This window comes from Heteronotia binoei, chromosome 5 (assembly GCF_032191835.1).
Source record: "Heteronotia binoei isolate CCM8104 ecotype False Entrance Well chromosome 5, APGP_CSIRO_Hbin_v1, whole genome shotgun sequence".
Taxonomy (NCBI): domain Eukaryota; kingdom Metazoa; phylum Chordata; class Lepidosauria; order Squamata; family Gekkonidae; genus Heteronotia; species Heteronotia binoei.
The window spans coordinates 75,840,225-75,863,603 of NC_083227.1; the positions used below are offsets into that span (position 1 = coordinate 75,840,225).

Sequence of the window (23,379 nt, forward strand, 5' to 3'; positions counted from 1 at the left end):
TTCAGTGAGTTATCTATCATGACCCCAAGATCTCTCTCTTGATCAGTCTCTGCCAGTTCACACCCCATCAACTTGTATTTGTAGCTGGGATTCTTAGCCCCAATGTGCATTACTTTGCACTTGGCCACATTGAACCGCATCTGCCACGTTGACGCCCACTCACCCAGCCTCAACAGATCCCTTTGGAGTTCCTCACAATCCTCTCTGGTTCTCACCACCCTGAACAATTTAGTGTCATCCGCAAACTTGGCCACTTCACTGCTCACTCCGAACTCTAAATCATTTATGAACAAGTTAAAAAGCATGGGACCCAGTACCGAGCCCTGCGGCACCCCACTGCTTACCGTCCTCCACTGCGAAGACTGCCCATTTATACTCACTCTCTGCTTCCTATTACTCAGCCAGTTTTTGATCCACAAGAGGACCTGTCCTTTTACTCCATGATTCTCAAGCTTTCTAAGGAGCCTTTGATGAGGAACTTTATCAAAAGCTTTCTGGAAGTCAAGGTAAACAACATCTATCGGGTCTCCTTTGTCCACATGTTTGTTCACCCCCTCAAAGAAATGCAACAGGTTAGTGAGGCAAGATCTTCCCTTGCAGAACCCATGCTGAGTCTTCCTCAATAACCCGTGTTCATCAATGTGCCTACTCATTCTGTCCTTGATAATGGTTTCTACCAACTTTCCCGGTATTGAAGTCAGACTGACTGGCCTGTAGTTTCCCGGATCTCCTCTGGAACCTTTTTTAAAGATGGGGGTGACATTTGCTACCTTCCAGTCCTCAGGAATGGAGGCAGATTTCAATGAAAGATTACAGATTTTTGTTAGAAGATCCACAAGTTCAACTTTGAGTTCCTTCAGAACTCTCGGATGTATGCCATCCGGACCCGGTGACTTATTAGTTTTTAATTTGTCTATCAGTTGTAGGACCTCCTCATTTGTCACCTCAATCTGACTCAGGTCTTTCAACACCCCTTCCAAAATTAGTGGTTCTGGGGCGGGCAAAAAGTTCTCGTCTTCTACAGTGAAGACGGAGGCAAAAAATTCATTTAGCTTTTCAGCCATTTCCCTATCCTCCTTCAGTAGTCCTTTTACCCCATGGTCATCCAATGGCCCCACTGCCTCCCTGGCTGGTTTCCTACTTCTAATATATTTGAAGAAAGTTTTATTGTTGGTCTTTATGTTTTTTGCAATATGCTCCTCATAGTCCCTTTTTGCCTGCCTGATCACAGTCTTGCATTTGATTTGCCACAGCCTGTGTTCCCTTTTACTAATCTCACTTGGACTGGTTTTCCACCGCTTAAAGGAGTCCTTCTTACCTTTTACAGCTTCCATTACTTTATTTGTTAACCACGCAGGCCTTTTCTTATGCCTGTTTGTGCCTTTCCTAACTTGTGGTATGTATTTTATCTGAGCTTCTAGGATTATAGTTTTAAATAGCGTCCAAGCTTTCTCAAGGGTTTTGACCGTATGTACCTTTCCTTTCAGTTTCTTCCTCACATGCCTCCTCATCTCAGTGTATTTACCCCTTTTAAAGTTAAACGTGGTTGTGGTGGTCTTTTTGGACAACTCCCTATTTATACAAACGGTGAAATCAATAACATTATGGTCACTGCTCCCAAGCGGCGCAATCACTTTTACATCTCTCACCAAGTCTTGGGCATTACTTAGGACCAAATCCAGGATCGCCCCACCCCTGGTAGGTTCTGAGACCATCTGCTCCATAGCACAGTCATTGAGAGCATCAAGAAACTCAATCTCTTTCTCTCGACCAGAACACATATTGACCCAATCAATCTGCGGGTAGTTAAAATCACCTATTACAACACAGTTTTTACGTTTAGCCGCTATCTTTAAGCCTTCCATCATATTATAATCGTCCTCTCTCTTTTGATTTGGTATTAGGTATACCATATCTGTGTGGTATTGGGCTGATGGGAAAGAGAGGACAGGGCAGTTTCACATCCTTTAGTACAGCCTCCCTACATATATGGATATTAGTTTCCTTGGCTCCTACAATGGGCTTTTCTGGAAAGCTGCGGGGAGGGAACAAGGGAAACATCTACAGCTATCAGCACCTTCTCCTGCTAGATCACTGGACTCAATCCAATGTCACTTTCCACATTAACAGTGTTTCAATATTATTCACAATATAGCAATTGGCTATGTGCTAAATAGAGGTTGTCTTTGAACTCTTACAAAATAACTTTTGTTTTGTGTTTCCATATCAATATATTTAATTTTCAACAATTCTATGGATTATGGTCATGTAAAGGAGATTTTCAACAAATTTAGGAGATTCAATCCCCCCCCCCCCCCCCGGTGTGCAGAAACATCTGAGAAGTTTAAAAACATGACAGAGGGTATAAACTCCCCCAGAGGAACAAATTGTCTGTGTATGTGAAGACAACTTAAACTTATCAGCATGTGGAGGAAAGAAGGAGTCAGGTACCCCCACGTGCCCTGATTCAGCAGCCAACCAAGAGAGGGAGACCAGGAGCTGCCCCCATCAATTTACTGACAAGCGGGAAAGGAGACAAATGGATGGAGCAACCCTCACCACCCCCCACTACTGCCATGTAAGCTGTGGAGGGTGGCAATGTGGGCAAGAAGGAAGGAGCTGCAACACCACCCTTCTGCTGCCAGGAACTTATTAATAGGTGACTCATGTTGGCTGGCAGATAGGGAAGGAGAGGGGGGAGCAGTGTGGCAGCATTGCTAGTAGGCAGACTGCTTGGCAAGCAGAGAAAGGATGAAATCTCCCCCTTCCTCAATGAGACCCAAGGGTCCCCGCTTGTTTATTATACAATTGCATGTTACTGTGCAACATATATATGTGGGAAGATGCTGGAATCCTCAAATCTTTCCAGAATAATATAAGATCTGGCACATTTGTATTTTACCCTTCATCCAATGAGTTCTGAATGACATACATAGTTCTTCCTTCCTCATTTTATCCTCACAACCACTCTGTGAGGTAAGTTAGATAGAGAAAGAGTAACTGGAAGCAAGGGACAAATCCCTTGTGTTAAAAATAGGGTTGCCAGCCTCAAGGTGGGGTCTAGAGATCTCCCCCTTTTACAACTGATCTTCAGCTGGCAGAGAGCAGCTCCCCTAAAGAAAATGGCTGCTTTGAAAGGTGGTCTTTATGGCATTGTAACCCACTAGGGTTGCCAATACTCAGTTTGGGGCAGGGGATCCCCTGGTTTGGAGGCCCTCCCCCTGCTTCAGCACTGAGCACTACATTATTCTGTATGGAGACTAGTTCCCATAGACAGGGCCGGTGCTAGGGTTTTTTGTGCTCTAAGCGAGCTGCCCACTAGTGCTCCCTCAGAAATGTTAAAAACAGAGAATTGTAGGAGAAATTAAGAAACTTGAAACTATTTACATTTTAATTTACAGTTATTTTTATTTTATTTTTAATTGTGAGAATACTACTTGATCCTTTTAGCTGGAGGTGCCAGGGACAAGACCTTCACATGACCATTTCTACTTGATCCTTTTAGTTGGAGATGCCAGTGACAAGACCTTATGCACACGAGAAAGATGCTCTGCTACTGAGCTATGGCTCCCACCCCATGGTTCTGTTAAAGTAGAGTAGGAAGGATGAGTGGCAGCATACAACTTCAACAGGAGCCAATTTTTAGAAACTGTAATTGGCTTTTCTTCAGCTTTTACAATTGATTAATTTATCCCTGCTGGGCTCCAAGGATTGCACTGTAGAGATGCTGCCTGCTTTCGCATTTCCTGCTTCTGTAACAGACCCAGAGAATGGAAACCAGCCAGGCAGCTTCTGCGCTCCATGGAGCTTGCTTTCCATTGGGGAAGGCAGGCTCCATGGAGTACACATGCTACACGTGGGGAGAGGGGGTGCCTGTTGGTGCCCCCTAAGCCAGGTGGTGTCCTAGGTAGCTGCCTACTTGGCCTGCTCCCACATACCGGCCATGCCCATAAGGTATAGAGAATCAAGCTGTAGATATCTGGGGCTTTGAGAAGGGGAAGGTTTGGGGATAGAGGCCCCAAATTTTCAGCATAGCATCTGGTGCCTCTCCTCAAAATTTTCTCGAAGTTTCAAAAAGATAGGACCAGGGGGTCCAATTCTATGAGCCAAAAGGTGCCCCCATCGTCCAGTATTTCCAATGAAGGGAAGACATTTAAAAGGAGCGTGGTCCATTAACTGTGATGGCCAGAATTCCCTTTGGAGTTCAGTGGTGCTTCTCACAATCTTGCTCCGGGCTCCATCCCCAAAGTCCCAAAATATTTCTTGAATTAGACCTGGCAACTCTATACCCCACTGAGGCCCCTCCCCTTCCCAAACCCCACCCTCTCCCGAACATTCAGAACACATTTTCAATTGTGTGAGAACTTACCACAAACCCACTTGAAATTACACCCCCCCCCCCCAAAAAAAAAAAATGGAGCCTGCAAAAATCTGCTCTAAATTTCTGTTATATAAGGAGGCTGAGCTGAAAGAGTATTCAATGTATTTTCTTTTAATCTTACTCCAAGAAAGTCCTGGACTAATCATATAATACCTCAGGTAATAGCTCATAACAATTGTTAATGATGTCTGGAGTACATGATGAGGCCATAATGGCTTTAAAATGAACAGCAACTGCTTAGGGAAGAAACCTGTGGCACGTTTGCACTGGAAACATAAAAGACACTATGTAAATGTGAGTCATTATGATTCCCCTAAGCGCTGTTGGAGGCAACACATCACTTTTATGTTTCTTCTTTTCTGCTACCTCCAGTGCTTAATTCAGCAAATAGCTCCAGTATGAAGAGCAGCCAAAGTCTTTCACTTCATTGGGCATTGATGTGCATGCCTAAGTAATGCATCATTCACATTCCAGTAATTATGTGGTTCCGAATCACTTTACCCTGTTCTGCATAACCTGATCTACCTTTCCCATTGTTTCTTGTAATAAAATACTTCACCTTTATATGCCACTTTTCAGGTGTTCAAAGTGTTTCTCTTTCAAGATCTTATCTTAATCCTCACGAAACCCCCAAAAGGCAAGGTAGAACTATTACCCACATATGATGGAGAGGCTAAGAGAAAGTGACCAATGGGCCAAATGAGACACAGTGCCATACATTAGGGTTTCTTGGGAGATTTTAAAGAATTAGCACAACCGTAGGGAAGGGAGCATTTCTTTCATGCCTCCTCAGTTGTTTAAATTGCCCTTCCAAGGCAGCCATTAACTCTGCAGGAGGAGAAAGGGCAGGTACAAGTGCTGTGCTGCTCTTTCCCCCATGTAGAGCTAATTGCACCTATGCTTTAAATCATAGAAGAGGGCCAGGAGGAAATGGTTAAATGCCTCCTTTTTCAGCCACCCTCCTTCAACAAGGGTGCTATTAATATATGTTTAGAGCAATATTCTTGCTAAGCACAGATGTTCTCATATGCAGCCATTTTTATAAATGGCTATCAACGAAACTCTTCATATATGTTTTTATGCCTCTATACCATCCTACATGCTAGGAAGCAGAGGTAATGAGATAAGATGGGGGATATGAGGTCCTGCCATGGCTTGGTCCTGGTGCACTATATGGCAAGAGTGACAATGGCCTGGAAGAATTAACAAACTGGCTAACAGTAAATAAATAAATAAAAATAAAAATCCAAAGTAACATAACATTTCTCAGACTGGCTAGAAATGTACATAGGATTACAGTCAACCCAGAAAGGTTTTAAGGAAGACTGGGAACCTAGCATTCTATGGCTTTCTCAAGGGTTAGAATGAAAAATATATATCTCCTATTAATTCTGTCAATACATTTTTCAGATGACAAGTGATTTAAGAAGACGATCTTTCCAAATGGAACTGGAATGAGATATGATGTTTCCTGGCATAGGTATTCAGTGCATGCTAACAGTATGATTACAAATGCATCCCCTTTGTAAGCATTAATCTTTAGCCCTGATTATTTATGATGGGCAATATCTTCTCCATCTTGGAAGGCTATTATTCTTTACAATACAGGAATCTTAAGCAAAAATGTCTTCCATAAAGGGCAGTAGAATTTGTCAACAGGTTACAGATTTCTTTTGATCAAAGGACTAAAGAAGTTGATGGCAAACAGAAACTAATATGGAAGGAGGGAATGGCTGGAGGTAAGGAAAAGTTTCAGTGCTAGAGCTAAATACAGACTTCAACAGTTGACTCATTCTTCATCTAAACACCTAAATAAGAGCAGGCCACAGAGATGGAATGAGCACTACATATCTTCCAGTGCAGCAGCAATCGCTGACCATTAACATAGGATAGCTCTGGGAATACAATTTTTGTCTGGGAAAAATTTCTGGCCATTTTTTTTGGCCACTGTGTGACACGGAGTGTTGGACTGGATGGGCCATTGGCCTGATCCAACATGGCTTCTCTTATGTTCTAAACTGTCACATCACTAATGCTGGATATAGAATCAGATGAGGATTCTGTTGTTGAAATGCATTTGCCTATTTAACTATTGTTCAATACACGTTCACAGAATTTTGGATTAGTTTTATTTTTTTTCTGTACATTATTTTGTTGAAGTCATTTTGTACCTGTACTTCAGGTCAGTTGGCCCTTGGAATTTTTTTCTGTCTTGTTACTACATAATTTTATGATTCCCCCCGTCTTTTTGTTTGTTTGTTTCCATTTCCTGTCACATCTCAAGAAAGCAGGCAGTAGTGCTGCTGTTGTGCCATAGCACATCAGGGCTAGAGATTCTGTGAATTTCTTCATGAATGTATTCAACAGTAAGGCTTACTGTGTTCAATGGTGTTGGTCAGTTGTAAGCTGGTCACCTAGTCTATTCATTTGTGCCAAAGAGCTTCAGACATCTGCCAAACAGGTGAGTTCATATTTTTGCATAGTTGTGCATGTGCAAAGATGCTGATGGTTCAAACTTACTAGCACCCATTACTAAAATGCTGTGTTTTAATAAAGTCTAACCTGTTGGCGTTTGACTACTTAGGCAAACACCAATGGGTTAGACTTTATTAAAACACAGCATTTTAAATAGAAGTTAGGCTAGATTCAATTGTCTATTTGAGGCATGATCTTCCCCTACAGAACCCATGCTGAGTCTTCCTCAATAACCCGTGTTCATCAATGTGCCTACTAATTCTGTCCTTGATAATGGTTTCTACCAACTTTCCCAGTATTGAAGTCAGACTGACTGGCCTGTAATTTCCCGGATCTCCTCTGGAACCCTTTTTAAAGATGGGGGTGACATTTGCTACCTTCCAGTCCTCAGGAACGGAGGCAGATTTCAATGAAAGATTGCATCTTTTTGTCAGAAGATCCACAAGTTCAACTTTGAGTTCTTTCAGAACTCTTGGATGTATGCCATCTGGACCTGGTGACTTATTAGTTTTTAATTCGTCTATCAGTTGTAGGACCTCCTCTCTTGTCACCTCAATCTGACTCAGGTCTTTCAACACCCCTTCCAAAATAAGTGGTTCTGGAGCAAGGAAACACTTCTCATCTTCCACAGTGAATATGGAGGCAAAAAATGCATTCAGCTTCTCAGCCATTTTCCTATCCTCCTTCAATAATTCTTTTACCGCCTTGGTCATCCAAGGGCCCCACTGCCTCCCTGTCTTGTTTCCTGCTTCTAATATATTTGAAGAAATTTTTATTTTTGGTCTTTATGTTTTTTGCAATATGCTCATCATAGTCCCTTTTTGCCTGCCTGATCACAGTCTTCCATTTGATTTGCCACAGCCTGTGTTCCCTTTTATTAATCTCACTTGGACTAGCTTTCCACTGCTTAAAGGAGTCCTTCTTGCCTTTTACAGCTTCCATTACTTTGTTTGTTAACCATGTAGGCCTTTTCTTATACCTGTTTGTGCCTTTCCTAACTTGTAGTATATATTTTATCTGAGCTTCTAGGACTGTAGTTTTAAATAGCCTGCAAGCTTCCCCAAGGGTTTTGACTGTATTTACCTTTCCTTTCAGTTTCCTCTTCACATGCCTCCTCATCTCAGAGAATTTACCCCTTTTAAAGTTAAACGTGGTTGTGCTTGTTTAGGAGGGGGGAGGACCCTCAGCTGCTGCCACTCATCCACATGCTCACTCTCTTTGCATAGCACAGTTATGCTGCCGTTTCCAGAAGTCAGTCCCATTCACTGACAAGGCAATGATACCACCAAGATACAACAGCCACCATCAGCTGCTTTCTGGTGTCATTTCAACAAGGAAGGGCAAATGCAGTAAAGAAGGACAAGGCAATGACATGGGGAGGGGGACATTTCCTGGTGACAGCATCTCACCCAGAGATGGGTCTACCTTGTGAGTTTGCTGGTTGTCTCTGTCTCCCCCACACCAATGCAGAATCTACCTACTCAGTGGGAGAGCATATGCATTTGATACAGAAGATTCTCTGTTCAATCCATGCTATCTCCAGTTAAGGATCTCAGGTAATGAGTACTGAGAAAGATCTTTTTCTTCCCAAGGCCCTGCAAGGGAGCTGCCAGCCAGAGCAGACAATAATGATCTAGATGGCCCCATGGTCTGACTTAATATAAGACAGCTTCATATATTCAGAGCCTGTTGGTTGCTTCATGTTCCCTGTAAAGCAATACAGATGCCAAAATATCATCTTGTGATACATTGCTATAGTTTTCTCAATAAAAGAAACAAACGCCTTTATTGTATTGCTGTAGATTGTTCATAATACAACTCAAAGTACATTTGGCTGGTGCTGTCCCACAATACCCACTGATAACTTAATGAGCTCCAGTGGGACAAAAAAATAACTGTTCCCTCATTTAGATTTAATGATGATGAATTGTATTTCAGCTCTCTAATTGGTCTCTTGAAGAAGTTTCAGTGTTGGTGCAGATATCTCAAGGAAAGAGCCATTCTGGAGTTCCATTTTAGAGTAAGTTTGTGCTGTGATATCATATCTGTCAAACATGTCAAATGAACAGTACAGATGAAGGCGGTATTTCATTGCATTGTTTATGCAAAACAATCTGGCAGATTTAAGAGTGTGAGAATGAAGACATTAGAAACATATTTTCAGACGGAGAACTGTACTAAATAGAACAGGCATAAAAAGTCAAAAATTAGAAAAGTATATGCAATTGTTAACATAACCTCAGTATTAAACTAGAGCAAATTCTGTTTTTGCTAAAAACATTACTTTTATACCAGTTTAAATAACATGGCTTCCCCCCCCCCCCCCAAGAATTTTGGAAGCTGTACTTTAGTGTTAAGTTCTTTAAATTCTTTTGTTAGAGATCTCTAGCATATCCACACACAACACCACAGCTCTAAGGATTCTCTGGGAAGAAGGTTTGACTATTAATACAATTTAAGTCTATAGCATGAAAATGCTGTTAACCTTCAAAGATGCTTCCAAGAAGTGTGTCTATCTGCCTCATGGAGTACCAACCCATTACTCTGCATTGCATGTGCACTACTCTTCCTGTTTCATTCATTTTATTTTAAGTTAAGTTATCTTAAGTTTAAGTCCACCTTTTTTACAGGGACTCAAGATGGAATACACATAGCGAGTCAGTAAAATCAACAAAATGGGACATTCCATAACCAATGCATGAGGATATGAGAACTCTGGAACAACTGGAAAGAAACAGAAACATAGCTTAAGTAATAATATGACACATTAAGCATGACATAGGCTGATTCCCCACCCACCTTGCCATAGTCCTTTTCCCTGCAGTGCTTCTGCCCGATTTTGCACATGCTGCCTAGGAGCTGTGACTTGCCCTGCTTCATTCCCAAGTTCTCTCTGCAGCTTCAAAATCTGGTTTTCAGAGAATCCTTCAGCCGCAGAGAGAACTTGGAAAAGAGGCAGGGCAAGTTGCAGCTCCATGGCAGCATGTGCGAAATCGGGCAGAAGCACCGTGGGGAAAAGTAGCACGAGACCCTGGCAAGGATAATGGGGAATTGGCCTTAGAGTTTTCTGTTGTTCAAGACATGATGCAAGGAAAATGCTGTCAGTGGCCAGAATAAAGAAAGAATGTGCCATGGCAGGATTTGGCAACTGTGCATTTCAGAGATACACATATTGTTCATAATCGCTTTCATGACTATATCACATTGAACTATTGAGCATTTTTGTGCCTGTGTTTAAAGCAATGTTTAAAAATAATTTGAAATTATGTTGGTTTTTATAGCAATTATACAGAAAACAAAAGATTAGCCACTGTTCCACGCACATTACAGGCTTTAATAAGTATGTCAGCTGATTCAGCATATATCGTATTTTTTGGACCATAAGATGCACTTCCACCCCCCACCCCCCCAAAAAAAAGTGGGGGGGAAAGTGTGTGCGTCTTATGGAGCGAAGGTACCTTCCTCCGGGGGGGGCGATCCGTTGCCTCCACCTCTGATCCCGGTGCTTCCCCTGCGCCTGCCTGCCTGGCTCCAGCTTCTTCCAGCAAGCGCTGGGATCGCTCCACGCTGTCCTCACCGCAAACCCAGCGCTTCGCAAGCGCCGGCTGCGGAGAGGGCAGCGTGCTTCCTCCGTGCCTGTCTGCCTGGCTCCAGCTCTGACGCTTACAGCAAGCGCCAGGATCGCTCCCTCTACCCTCCGATCCCAGCGAGCGCCGGCTGTGGAGGGGGCAGCGTGGAGCGATCCCAGCGCTTGTTGGAAGAAGCTGGAGCCAGGCAGGCAGGCGCAGGGGAAGCGCCGGGATTGGAGGCGGAGGCAACGGATCGCCCCCCAGGAGGAAGGTGCGTCCTATGGTCTGGAGCACTTTATGGTCCAAAAAATATGGTAGTTTAAATATAGTTAAACACTATATTTAAACATGTATTTAAACCACTGGTATGACTCCTATGCACCAGACTGGATTTTATGTCAATAAATGGTCGTGCACTGGCATTAGAAGCAGGGCCAGAACACCAAGTGTAAGGTCTCTAGAAAAGAAGAAGATATTGGATTTATACCCCACCCTCCACTCTAAAGAGTCTCAGAGCAGCTCACAATCTCCTTCACCTTCCTCCCCCACAACAGATAACCTGTGAGGTGGGTGGGACTGAGAAAGCCCTCACAGAAGTATCTGGGGCTCTGGGGGGCTGGGTTTTTTTAGACAGAGGCACCAAATTTGCAGCATAGCATCCAATGACTCTCCTCAAAACACCCCCCAAGTTACAAAAAGATTGGACTAGGGGGTCCAATTCTATGAGCCTCAAAAGAAGGTGCCCCTATCATTCATTATTTCTAACGGAGGGAAGGATTTAAAAGGTGTGCGGTCCCTTTAAATGTGATGGCCAGAACTCCCTTTGGAGTACAGTTGTGCTTGTCACAACCTTGCTCCTGGCTCCACCTCCAATGTCTGCTGGCTCTACCCCCAAAGTCTCCTGGCTTCACCCCAAACTCCTCAGATATTTCTTGAATTGGACTTGGCAACCCTAGTGACCTTAGGTCAGTGGTTTTTTTGCTCAGTTTATGCTGAATGCACACCCCTAAAAGTAATTAGACTTTTTTGTAGGAAGAAATTTACCTGTGTATTTATTTAATTTTTTTACCCTGCTTTCCTTCCCAATGGGGACCCAGAGCAGTTTATAGCAATCTCCCTCTTCTATTTTATTCTCAGTCTTTGGACTAAGAAAGAATGACTGTCCAATATCACCTTGGGAGCTTCCATGATAGAGTGGGAAACTGAACCTGAGTCCCTCAGATCCTAGTCAGACATCCTAATCACTGTGCCACATGGGTTCTCTGTTGAGTTCTGATAAAACTGACTAAAGAAGAGGTTGAAAGTTTGTTATCTCCTCAGTTATGGAGGAGGGAAGGGGCAGCAGGTTTTAGCTAAATCTGGAGGGGCAGTGCCCCATTCACTGTATGAAACATCTTTTTCTGCTTCTTAACAGCCCTGGACCCTAACTATTTTGTAAACCATCTCAAAGTTTCCCCTTTTGCAGAAAACAGCATACTAGAAGGTGTAACTGAAACCCAGCATTTATTGTAGTGACAAGACCAGGGGTCTTTAAAAGCTTGAAAATCAGGAGTCAGTGTAGATTTAGCCTGATGAAGAGGAGTCTTCTCTTGTTTCTAGAATTTCCTTTTGTTCCCTACAGAAGCAATCCTAAGCACCTCTACTCAGAAGTCTGTCTCATTTTACTGAATGGGGCTTACTCCCAGGCAAGTGCACTTAAAATAGCAGCCTGTAATTCTGGAGTGGATTAGCAGGTGGCAAACCCAGAACAGTTTGGAATATTGACCTGGAACAAGGAATAGATGCTCACATAATTGTGCAAATTTACTTTGAATGAGTCTGCAAAGACCTCTTACATTAAAGGTGAAAGAACTGCTGTTGCTACCTTGCTCAGGCTCAGATGACAGCCCCCCCCCCCCCCATAACACTTCATCCAGAGAATAACTCTGGAGCAACTTCTTTTATAGCCTTTTTAGTCTGTAAGCAATTCAATGCACTCAGGGCTGTTTCCCTTATTGTTTTGTTGGCTTTATTCACTTCCCATCTCCTCCTTTCCTTGCTTCACACCTGCATAAGCTCCAGGTCAAGCACGCAGAATCAATATTGCAACAAAGGGAGAATGAGCACCCAGAGGAAAAGTTGGTACGGTGAAACAGAAGTCAGCAGAAATCAATGGAGGAGAACATCTATTAGGAAACCAAAGCAATTGGAAAGGAGCCCACAGGACAAGAACAGATGCAAAGTTTCTCAGGACGATCAAAATACCAACTCTGTCCTCCCCATCTATAACAGAATTTTCTTATCTAATTCTCCACCCCTGATTATACCTAGAACCTCACCCTTTGAAAAGTCAATCTATATTGTTTTTATCCTGTCATTCCTTCAGGATGCATGAATACCCACCAGTTCAGCTCAATCTGTTTGCTGCTCATGACCAGGAGGGCTGGTTTATTTTGTTTAACTGTTTTGATCCTGTTTGTCAGGATATTTTTTGCTGAACAAACATTACAGTAGAGGGAATTAGTCTATAGGGGTGCCAACCTCCAAATGCTAGCTGGAGATCTCCTGCCATTACAACTGATCTCCAGGTGACAGAAATCAGTTTACCTGGAGAAAATGGCCACTTTGGAAGGTAGACTCTATGGTATTATACCCCCACTGAAGTCCCTCCATTCCTCAAACGCCACTCTCCTCAGTCTCTACCCCCCAATCTCATGGTATTTCCCAAACTGGAGCTGGCAACTCTATATTTCATAGAAACAAACCGAGAGAGGTCACTATAATGGATAACACAACAAAAAATACAAGCTAGTGACCAATTTACTAAGAAATATATAGAAACCAGTCCAAATGTCCAAAACATGTACATTCAAGTTCCAAAGTAGTGTGGTGACAAGCCAATCAATTAAGTACTTGTTTCTTTCCAATCTCCAACAGCAATTTCACATCGGCTACAGCTCAGTATGAGGCGCAAGAAGCTACTCTGCATTCCCTTTTTTAAAAATTATGTAAAGAATCTATATAATTGAATCAATAATGGTCCCAGGTCTGATGAAGACTGGAAAGAAACAAGTACTTAATCGATTGGCTTGTCACCACACTAATTTGGGACTTGAATGTACATGTTTTGGACATTTGGACATTTCTATATATTTCTTAGTAAATTGTATTTTTTGTTGTTTTAACTCTATATTTCATGCATGTACATACTCACACAGACCTATGGGAGCCGCTTTCTACTTGGGAGGGTTAAAAGGGCAGATAAATGGGACACAGGGTGAGTTCAAACAATTTTTTCCCCATCAAGTTGCAGCTGACATAATTACCCGTTAGGGTTTTCCTGTTTTAAAATGAGAGCGCCTAAGTAGGGATGTGCAAAAAAAAAAAATTGGTATTACACGGATTCGGAAGTATATGGGGGGAAAAAATTCGGAATCCCCGTATACTCCTGAATACCGCATTCGGAATAGCTGCATATACGGTAGATGCATGGCTATTTCCGAATATACGGCCCTATTATACTCTATGGGCCATTGAAATCAATGGCAAATAGGGTATATTTGAAGCCACCTGGAGGGGAGGGGGTTTGAGGGAGAGCCCCCAAATTTGCAGGGGACCTGCAGGGGACTCTCCCCTCCAACCCCCCCCAAGTTCCAAAAAGATTGGGCCAGCTTCAGGGCACTGTCCCACACAAAACCCACAAGGCCAAAAAAAAAAAAAATTGGACCAGGGGGTCCAATTCTGGGGCACCCAAAGCCAAACCTAACTTCACACCAGAGAATCTCTATAGGACCCAAATGCACTACATCCCTCTATCTACTCTATGAACCCTGCAGGCCTGGAACCAATATAAACTCAGTTGCCAACATCACTGCCACAGAAAACACAATCGGCTGCAGCAAACCCAGATGCCAGCTCTCCAGCCCTGCCCCAAACAACACGGGGAGAGCTGGCCAACCACAACAAGCCTGATGGTTCTGGGTCTCTCACCCAGGTGCCAGCTTCCCTGCCACAGAACACGCAATCTACAGATGCCAGCTCTCCAGCCCTGCCCCAAACAACACGGGGAGAGCTGGCCAACCACAACAAGCCTGCTGGTTCTGGGTCTCTCACCCAGGTGCCAGCTTCCCTGCCACAGAACATGCAATCTACAGATGCCAGCTCTCCAGCCCTGCCCCAAACAACACGGGGAGAGCTGGCCAACCACAACAAGCCTGCTGGTTCTGGGTCTCTCACCCAGGTGCCAGCTTCCCTGCCACAGAACATGTAATCTACAGATGCCAGCTCTCCAGCCCTGCCCCAAACAACACAGGGAGAGCTGGCCAACCACAACAAGCCTGCTGGTTCTGGGTCTCTCACCCAGGTGCCAGCTTCCCTGCCACAGAGCACACAATCTACTCTATAAAAACAAGAAAGTGACCCAGCCCACACAGCCCACACACACCCTCGCCAACCCCCACACCAACCAAATCAAACAGTAAACAAATCAAACAGTACTTTTAAAACAGTAAAAAATGTAACTTTTAACAATACAGGAACTTAGGAAATTAGGCCAAACAGCACCCCCACCCCAAGAACCAGAAGAGAAGAGTAACAGCAGCACAACACAGCAGCAACAAATCAAACACTGAATACTTTTAAAACAGTAAAAAACTCAACTTTTAACAATACAGGAACTTTGCCAACCCCCCCCCCCCAAAAAAAACCCCTTCACCCTAACCCCAAGAAATCCAAGCCACCCAAATCAGGAGAAGTAAAAGGACACTGCACTTTTAAAAGTCCTCTCACTAAATTAAGATATGGGCAAATTAGCAAACCCCACCCCACCCCAGGCCCCCACCCCCAGCAGAACCTAACCCCAACCCCAAATAGGCTACCCACCCAGTACTCACCCACCCAAATCTGGATAAGTAAAGGGACTCTAGTCCTTTTACCAACAAAAACTAAAACAAGAAGAACCCCAAAACTGTCTTACCTTGTCTTCTCTACTCCTGGGAAGTCTGATAAGGCTGAGTGAGAGAGCAGCAGGCAGCAGCTGAAGCCAAGGGCCAGCCAGCAGCAGCACAATCTCTCAAACCAACACAGCAACAATGGAGGAGTCCAGCCAGGAAGACTCCTTAGAAAGGTTCTCTGGCCCTACAGAGAGCAATTTCAAAAAATAGCACTGCTCTCTGATTGGCCAGACAACAGTGCTTACTTGGATACCCAAGTAAGCAAAAGATCAAAATAACAACAATGTAGCTGATGGCTGGGCCATCAGCTACACACAATAGCCCTGCAAAGCATGCATTTGCAATGCATTTTGCAAATGCATGCTTTGGATTGGCTGCTGGGGCTCCTCTTCCCCCTCCCCCCTCCCTGATCCCAGAGAGGCTATGGGAGAGGCGGGAAGAGGCTACTAAAGGCGGGAAAGTAGGCAAGCAGCTCCCCTGAGGCTGCAGAAGCTACTTTCCCGCCTTTTGCATTGACAGGCGTATACTTCCGAATAGCTATTCGGCAGTATATGGCGAGCCGTATTCAGCTGCCACATAATAGGCGGCAATGGGAATCGGCTACAGCTGATTCCGTATACAGCCGAATCAGTGGTGATTCGGCTGTATATGAGGTTCGGCCGAACCGAATGCACATCCCTACTCCTAAGTGCCCCAAAGCAACTTGGCAAAACTAATAAAACAACAGCCCTACTAGTACTTAACCACAGAGATATTTTAAACACATGCCTGTCTAATCATAAGGTCACAAAAACTTGGATGTGGGGTGGAGGAGAGGTACCAGATGCTGTGCTGAAAATTTGGTGCCTCTACCTCAAAAAACAGCCCCCCCCCCCAAGCCCCAGATACCCATGGGTCAATTCTGCATTATACCCTATGGGTACCTGTCTCCATAGGGTACAATGGATTGCCCAGCAGACATTCAAACCCTCCCTCCCCACGCTTTCTGATAACCTTGAAGCAAAGGGAAAGCCTCCAAATCAGAGGATCCCCTGCCTCTAACTGGGGATTGGCAACCCTAGATCCAAGCCTAGTAGCCCCTTAGAAACCAATAAGATTTTCAGAGTATAAGCTTTCAAGAGTTATTTTGCAGGCTTGCAAGGTTTATATTCCACCCTTTCCCATAAATGGGCTCAGGGTGGATCACAACATGGGTTAAATAACAATAAAAATCTACAGATTAAGACTAAAAACAATGCAATAAAATTCACATAACCAAAAACTATAAGATAAAGTTCATCCCCCAGAAATCTTGGTAGTACCAGATTTGGATCTAACTGTTCCCCATAGAAGATGACCTGCAATGCATTAAAATATTTAAAAGATTAAAAGTTTAAATGGCTTTGGCTTTCAAACAATTACGGTACACATTTGAGGATCTGTTTAGTGAAGATACATAGCTTGAGATAGAAGGTGAGTTGCTCAAGCATAGATTTTACCAGCCCTCTTAACTCTGTATGTTCCTTGTTCTTAAGAAGTCATCCAGTAGTACCATGTGTCCTTTCTCATACCATCTATTCTCCATCTTATAACTGAGGTTTTAGCTGAGATGTTTTTAATTGCTTTGTTGTCAGTAGCCTTACGCTTCCAGGAGGAAAAGAATTTAAAATACATTGAAAATAAAGATGTGTAGGTATCTCTATGCCATGAGACAATTTTGTCTTCTATTGTTTTTACTGTTTTAACGCATATTCTAAAAAAACCCCATACACTACATATGCAAGCTATTTTGCAGTATATTTTCATCTAAATCTGATAAAAATCTGTCCAGCTGATAATATAATTCTGCATAATGTGTAATAATGATGACTAACGATAAAAATACAATGTTAATGTTGCTCTCTTATCTTCCCCCATTAGGAGCTCATCAAAAGGAGGTATGTTAAGGAAGTGCCCAGGAGACTGGAAAGTGCCATGGCAGAGATATGAGCAGCTTGCTCAGCATAAGCGAAAGCGGTAGCAGCAGCAAAATGGATCTAGGAACAGATTGAGAGCCTGTGTAACAGCTTTGCTGGTCTCTCTAGGAAACTGCCTTTTTGCAGTTTGTAATGGTTTATCCTAGCAGATGCAGAATTAAAGATAAATGGCTACATAACATTTATGCAAAACCTTATTCTAATTCAGTAAAAATGCCTTGGTATATTACAGAAGTAATTGTTATAGATGGTGCACTATTAATGACTGGTACAGTAGCAGCCCAGGCAGAACTGCCTTTTTTTGGGCCAGGATTTCATTTATGAGTGCAGTTCAATCTAACAGTGACAATGTAGCCTAGTCAGGGATATGAGCTTTCAGGTGGGACCTGGGGATCCCTCAGAAGCACAACTCCTTTCCAGACTATGGAGATAAGAACATAAGAGAAGCCATGTTGGATCAGGCCAACGGCCCATCAAGTCCAACACTCTGTGTCACACAGTGGCAAAAAAAATTATATACACACATACACTGTGGCTAATAGCCACTGATGGACCTGTGCTCCATATTTTTATCTAAACCCTTCTTGAAGGTGGCTATACTTGTGGCCGCCACCACCTCCTGTGGCAGTGAATTCCACATGTTAATCACCCTTTGGGTGAAGAAGTACTTCCTTTTATCCGTTTTAACCTGTCTGCTCAGCAATTTCATCGAATGCCCACGAGTTCTTGTATTGTGAGAAAGGGAGAAAAGTACTTCTTTCTCTACTTTCTCCATCCCATGCATTAACTTGTAAACCTCTGTCATGTCACCCCGCAGTCGACGTTTCTCCAATCTAAAGAGTCCCAAGCGTTTCAACCTTTCCTCATAGGGAAAGTGCTCCAGCCCTTTAATCATTCTAGTTGCCCTTCTCTGGACTTTCTCCAATGCTGTAATATCCTTTTTGAGGTGCGGCGACCAGAACTGCACACAGTACTCCAAATGAGACCACACCATCGATTTATACAGGGGCATTATGATACTGGCTGATTTGTTTTCAATTCCCTTCCTAATCATTCCCAGCATGGCGTTGGCCTTTTTTATTGCAAACGCACACTGTCTTGACATTTTCCGTGAGTTATCTACCACGACCCCAAGATCTCTCTCTTGGTCAGTCTCTGCCAGTTCACGCCCCATCAACTTGTATTTGTAGCTGGGATTCTTGGCCCAATGTGTATTACTTTGCACTTGGCCACATTGAACTGCATCTGCCACGTTGACGCCCACTCACCCAGCCTCAACAGATCCCTTTGGAGTTCCTCACAATCCTCTCTGGATCCCTTTGGAGTTCCTCACAATCCTCCCTGAACAATTTAGTGTCATCCGCAAACTTGGCCACTTCACTGCTCACTCCCAACTCTAAATCATTTATGAACAAGTTAAAGAGCATGGGACCCAGTACCGAGCCCTGCTTACCGTCCTCCACTGCGAAGACTGCCCATTTATACTCACTCTCTGCTTCCTATTACTCAGCCAGTTTTTGATCCACAAGAGGACCTGTCCTTTTACTCCATGACTCTCAAGCTTTCTAAGGAGCCTCTGATGAGGAACTTTATCAAAAGCCTTCTGGAAGTCAAGGTAAACAACATCTATCGGGTCTCCTTTGTCCACATGTTTGTTCACCCCCTCAAAGAAATGTAACAGGTTAGTGAGGCAAGATCTTCCCTTGCAGAACCCATGCTGAGTCTTCCTCAATAACCCATGCTCATCAATGTGCCTACTCATTCTGTCCTTGATAATGGTTTCTACCAACTTTCCCGGTATTGAAGTCAGACTGACTGGCCTGTAATTTCCCGGATCTCCTCTGGAACCTTTTTTAAAGATGGGGGTGACATTTGCTACCTTCCAGTCCTCAGGAACGGAGGCAGATTTCAATGAAAGATTACAGATTTTTGTTAGAAGATCCACAAGTTCAACTTTGAGTTCTTTCAGAACTCTCGGATGTATGCCATCCGGACCTGGTGACTTATTAGTTTTTAATTTGTCTATCAGTTGTAGGACCTCCTCTTTTGTCACCTCAATCTGACTCAGGTCTTTCAACACCCCTTCCAAAATTAGTGGTTCTGGGGCGGGCAAAAAGTTCTCATCTTCCACAGTGAAGACGGAGGCAAAAAATTCATTTAGCTTCTCAGCCATTTCCCTATCCTCCTTCAGTAATCCTTTTACCCCATGGTCATCCAAGGGCCCCACTGCCTCCCTGGCTGGTTTTCTACTTCTAATATATTTGAAGAAATTTTTATTGTTGGTCTTTATGTTTTTTGCAATATGCTCCTCATAGTCCCTTTTTGCCTGCCTGATCACAGTCTTGCATTTGATTTGTCACAGCCTGTGTTCCCTTTTACTAATCTCACTTGGACTGGTTTTCCACCGCTTAAAGGAGTCCTTCTTACCTTTTACAGCTTCCATTACTTTGTTTGTTAACCACGCAGGCCTTTTCTTATGCCTGTTTGTGCCTTTCCTAATTTGTGGTATGTATTTTATCTGAGCTTCTAGGATTATAGTTTTAAATAGCGTCCAAGCTTCCCCAAGGGTTTTGACCGTATATACCTTTCCTTTCAGTTTCCTCCTCACATGCCTCCTCATCTCAGTGTATTTACCCCTTTTAAAGTTAAACGTGGTTGTGGCGGTCTTTTTGGACAACTCCCTATTTATACAAACAATGAAATCAATAACATTATGGTCACTGCTCCCAAGCGGCGCAATCACTTTTACATCTCTCACCAAGTCTTGGGCATTACTTAGGACCAAATCCAGGATCGCCCCACCCCTGGTAGGTTCTGAGACCATCTGCTCCATAGCACAGTCATTGAGAGCATCAAGAAACTCAATCTCTTTCTCTCGACCAGAACACATATTGACCCAATCAATCTGCGGGTAGTTATATCAGCTAGATCTAACCCAATCAATCTGAGGGTAGTTAGATCAGCTCCCCTGCAGAAAGTGGAGGCTTTGGAGGGTGGAATCTGTGACATTGTACTCCACTGAGGCCTCTCCAGGCTCCATCCCCAAATTCCCAGGAATTTCCAAACCGGGATCTAGCAACCCTATCCCTCCATCCCCTGCTGGTGGCCAGGATGACCTGGCAACCCTATTTCTGGTCCAAGCTCTGTTCCAATTGGCTCAATCTGTCTATCCAAATAACCTCCCTCTTCCATTTCACTGTAATTGTTAGAAAGTATGGTGACAGGTCTATTGTTTGAGAGGCTAAGGGGAGGGAATCTCTCTGCAACTGTTTTTAGGTAGCAGAACAAACTATAATTAGAACAGGTTTGTTGATACCATGCACAGACAAAGCTTGGTTACTGTAATCATGTGCTCCCCTTGTTCCTTCCACACCTATTCTTTCTTGCATATGGAGCTTGATTGACCAAACTAAAATCTGCCATGATGTCAACTGTAAGTGTAGTTTGTTTGACCCATCATCTGGCTTCTGCACTGATTATTTTTCTTCTGCTGGCCAGAGCAATTGCTGTAAGAAAAGAGAGCTTGCAGGAAAATGACAGTCCTACTTTAGTGGTTTGTGGTCTCTGTTTAGGTTACTTCCAAAGAATAGTGGGAATTCCATTTCCCAAACATCAGTTTTGTGTTAGTGTAGCTATTAAAAGTCGGACCTGGACTTATTTATTTATTTATTTAATTTATATCCCACCCTCCCTGCTGAAGGCAGGCTCAGGGCGGCTCACAGACCAAGGGTCGACACAAGCACATTAGTGTGACTGATAAAATAAACAAAAATAAAAACATAAGACAAAATGATTTTAAAACATTTGCATATGCTACTATCATGATTTCAGGCAGCAATTTAATTCTGGTGGTTAGCTGTACTCAGAGGTCTCAGGATCACCACGGTGTGGTGAGGTAGGCCATGGTGGTGTTCTTATGGTGTTCTTATGGGCCAGTCCTGTTGCTGCAGATGTTACCATCATGTAAATGCCTGGCAGAAGAGTGCCATTTTGCAGGCCCTGCAGAACTGTGAAAGTTCTCACAGGGCCCTAACCTGCTCCGGCAACTCATTCCACCAGCTAGGGGCAGCAACAGAAAAGGCCCTGGCTCTCGTTGTTTTGAGCCTCACTTCTCTGATGCTGGGGACAAGTCAGATCTCATTAGATCTCAGAAGCTAAACAGGGTTGGCCTTCGCTAGTATTTGGATGAGAGACCTTCAAGGAATATCAGAATCATGATACAGAGGCAAGCAACAGCAAACCACCTTTGAACATCCCTTGCCTCGAAAACTCTACAGGGTCACCATAAGTCAGTGGAGACTTTACAGTGCTTTCCACCCCCAATTATTAAAAATATTTCTTTTTGATAGCCCTGTAGTAATGTTGTAGCTTTATGATTTTCTCTGTTTTAAATAGGAGCAGGCAGTCAATTTTATTGCCAATCTGGTTTGTATTCCTAGAGCTCCAGTCACCGCATACGTTGTGTTAAAACATTCGAAGCACATTAAAGTAAGTTTTGGAAGACTACAGTGTAAGCAAATGTTTCAGACATTTTTTCTACTAAGGCATTATCAGACAGTGACCTGATATTTCCAGACTTCTGTCATACAAAACTATTCCTCAGATAAGGCTAAGGAACTCTGCTGACATGAGAGAATGCAAAAAAAGAAAAAAAAGAAACTGCTGTATAGAGACAATAGCTTATAGGGTCCCTGATGATATATCTTCATAGCCAAACTGATGCTTCAAAGGTCAGTGTCTGCCATATGAAGACAGGTTAAAGCTGAGAATCTGAAGGACACCCTTAGGAATTCAAATTCAGCAATGTTTCACAAGGGCCAAGGAAAGCTTGGCTTTTGGAATAGGCTGCACAGCTGTTTTGTCAAAAGTGTCTTTGGAATTTCAAAACGAAAGCCACTTAGAAATGATGAGGTGCCCTGGGAAACTTCTTTCAAATTATCATCCTAGGTTTTAGAACCATCAACGAGAATGCCACTTCTACTCTCTGCCTGATATATCAAGGGAGCCCATTTCCTATGTTATCAAGCCCAAGGACTTACTGGGTAGGATTCTTTAAAAGTCAGCAGCCTCACAGGAACATCTGTGCAAGGCAGACATGATGCAGCTCAAGGTTGTACATTTTACACTTGTACTTTGGTGTTTTAATTGAAGAGATTTCCCATAATAATATTGGCCATCCAATTTTGGATTAACTTAAACAAGTCTATATCCTTGGTCCACCGTGTGCCAATCCTGGCCAATGGGGATAAGTGCTGCTGCCTAAAAGCTGATCCAATCCCATCTTATTATGAGCCACATCTTTTATTTTATTTTTATTATTTAAAGTTTGCCTTTCTCAAGGTGGATTGCATGGTATAAGTCAAATGCAATTACCATATTTACTAGCAGCTATAGAAATACCTAAAAGCAGAAAGAGCATTTCTACCTCTCTACATGTTAAGTTTAGCTTCCTTGCTCATGACCTTGTCCTCTAAATGACAAACATCCTAGCCACCAAAATGAAGAATGATTTTATGCTCTATTTTGTATCTCCTCCAGCCTTTCTTCTATTATTTAAAATATGAACTTTAATAGTTATCCATTTCAAAGTGCTTGGCAATGTTTTAAGAATATGTTTTTAAATTCTTTATAAGTGGAAACTGAAAAACTGTTCTGGGTTAAGGAGGTAATAGATTGGTAATGTCCCAGGACAGAGTCACTCACTGCTATGCAAAACTGTCATCTCCTGTAAACTGGCAAAACTGTTTTTCTCCTATATCAACGAAGAAAGCATAATACATTTTAAACACACTGTGTGATTCCACAGCAACCCCATCACTTAAACTGGGTCTACCTAGGCCTGCCAGCCCCCAAGTGATCCCCCAGTTTTGCAGGCTCCTTCCCTCCGCCAGCCAGTCTGCCAGCAGGGGGACGTCCTGCCCCAACAGCCACAATGTGCCTTTAAACCTCAACAGGCTTAAAAGAACCTTGCAAATGGCTTGTGTTTTGGACTGTGTGTGTGCCTTTAAATCTCAGCTAGAGGAAAGCTGCATGGGCGGGGTGAGCAAGCAGAGCCATGTGGCTCTTCC

The 23,379-nt window shown here is 43.2% G+C and overlaps 1 protein-coding gene across 1 annotated transcript in view; it reads right to left on the minus strand.

Moving 5' to 3' along the window:
• The window catches only part of FGD5 (FYVE, RhoGEF and PH domain containing 5), a 272,449-nt gene that overhangs the window by 145,524 nt on the left and 103,546 nt on the right, over positions 1 to 23,379 (minus strand). The gene's annotated exons all lie outside the window — the stretch shown is intronic.